Source organism: Phaseolus vulgaris, chromosome 6 (assembly GCF_051622355.1).
Source record: "Phaseolus vulgaris cultivar YP4 chromosome 6, ASM5162235v1, whole genome shotgun sequence".
Lineage (NCBI taxonomy): Eukaryota > Viridiplantae > Streptophyta > Magnoliopsida > Fabales > Fabaceae > Phaseolus > Phaseolus vulgaris.
This window is the reverse complement of record NC_143503.1, coordinates 555,001-557,500: the sequence shown is the minus strand read 5'-3', so window position 1 is coordinate 557,500 and position 2,500 is coordinate 555,001.

Genomic DNA, 2,500 nt, shown 5'->3' with positions numbered 1-2,500 from the left:
AAAACTGGCTGGACTCAATCCTCACAAATGCCTTCAAAGTGATGTGGGAGAAGTTTGGGATCAAAAGGAATTGATCTTGACATGGTTGGTGCATAGCCAAGTTCATGATTTTGTGACTTGGTGGTGATTTTGGTGAAAAACGAAAATGTTGGTTTTGGAAAATTGGCTGGACTCAATCCTCACAAATGCCTCCAAAGTGATGTGGGAGAAGTTTGGGATCAAAAGGAATTGATCTTGACATGGTTGGTGCATAGCCAAGTTCCTGATTTTGGTGTTTTGGCTTGATTTTGTGGCTTGGTGGTGATTTTGGTGAAAAACGAAAATCATGGTTTTGGAAAACTGGCTGGACTCAATCCTCACAAATGCCTTCAAAGTGATGTGTGAGAAGTTTGGGATCAAAAGGAATTGATCTTGACATGGTTGGTGCATAGCCATGTTCATGATTTTGGATTTTTGGCTTGATTTTGTGGCTTGGTGGTGATTTTGGTGAAAAACGAAAATGTTGGTTTTGGAAAACTGGCTGGACTCAATCCTCACAAATGCCTTCAAAGTGATGTGGGAGAAGTTTGGGATCAAAAGGAATTGATCTTGACATGGTTGGTGCATAGCCAAGTTCCATGATTTTGGTGTTTTGGCTTGATTTTGTGACTTGGTGGTGATTTTGGTGAAAAACGAAAATCATGGTTTTGGAAAAGTGGCTGGACTCAATCCTCACAAATGCCTTCAAAGTGATGTGGGAGAAGTTTGGGATCAAAAGGAATTGATCTTGACATGGTTGGTGCATAGCCAAGTTCATGATTTTGTGACTTGGTGGTGATTTTGGTGAAAAACGAAAATGTTGGTTTTGGAAAATTGGCTGGACTCAATCCTCACAAATGCCTCCAAAGTGATGTGGGAGAAGTTTGGGATCAAAAGGAATTGATCTTGACATGGTTGGTGCATAGCCAAGTTCATGATTTTGGTGTTTTGGCTTGATTTTGTGGCTTGGTGGTGATTTTGGTGAAAAACGAAAATCATGGTTTTGGAAAACTGGCTGGACTCAATCCTCACAAATGCCTTCAAAGTGATGTGTGAGAAGTTTGGGATCAAAAGGAATTGATCTTGACATGGTTGGTGCATAGCCAAGTTCATGATTTTGGATTTTTGGCTTGATTTTGTGGCTTGGTGGTGATTTTGGTGAAAAACGAAAATGTTGGTTTTGGAAAACTGGCTGGACTCAATCCTCACAAATGCCTTCAAAGTGATGTGGGAGAAGTTTGGGATCAAAAGGAATTGATCTTGGAATGGTTGGTGCATAGCAAGTTCCATGATTTTGGTGTTTTGGCTTGATTTTGTGACTTGGTGGTGATTTTGGTGAAAAACGAAAATCATGGTTTTGGAAAACTGGCTGGACTCAATCCTCACAAATGCCTTCAAAGTGATGTGGGAGAAGTTTGGGATCAAAAGGAATTGATCTTGGCATGGTTGGTGCATAGCAAGTTCCATGATTTTGGTGTTTTGGCTTGATTTTGTGACTTGGTGGTGATTTTGGTGAAAAACGAAAATCATGGTTTTGGAAAACTGGCTGGACTCAATCCTCACAAATGCCTTCAAAGTGATGTGGGAGAAGTTTGGGATCAAAAGGAATTGATCTTGACATGGTTGGTGCATAGCCAAGTTCATGATTTTGTGACTTGGTGGTGATTTTGGTGAAAAACGAAAATGTTGGTTTTGGAAAATTGGCTGGACTCAATCCTCACAAATGCCTCCAAAGTGATGTGGGAGAAGTTTGGGATCAAAAGGAATTGATCTTGACATGGTTGGTGCATAGCCAAGTTCATGATTTTGGTGTTTTGGCTTGATTTTGTGGCTTGGTGGTGATTTTGGTGAAAAACGAAAATCATGGTTTTGGAAAACTGGCTGGACTCAATCCTCACAAATGCCTTCAAAGTGATGTGTGAGAAGTTTGGGATCAAAAGGAATTGATCTTGACATGGTTGGTGCATAGCCAAGTTCATGATTTTGGATTTTTGGCTTGATTTTGTGGCTTGGTGGTGATTTTGGTGAAAAACGAAAATGTTGGTTTTGGAAAACTGGCTGGACTCAATCCTCACAAATGCCTTCAAAGTGATGTGGGAGAAGTTTGGGATCAAAAGGAATTGATCTTGGCATGGTTGGTGCATAGCCAAGTTCCATGATTTTGGATTTTTGGCTTGATTTTGTGACTTGGTGGTGATTTTGGTGAAAAACGAAAATCATGGTTTTGGAAAAGTGGCTGGACTCAATTCTCACAAATGCCTTCAAAGTGATGTGGGAGAAGTTTGGGATCAAAAGGAATTGATCTTGGCATGGTTGGTGCATAGCCAAGTTCCATGATTTTGGATTTTTGGCTTGATTTTGTGACTTGGTGGTGATTTTGGTGAAAAACGAAAATCATGGTTTTGGAAAAGTGGCTGGACTCAATCCTCACAAATGCCTTCAAAGTGATGTGGGAGAAGTTTGGGATCAAAAGGAATTGATC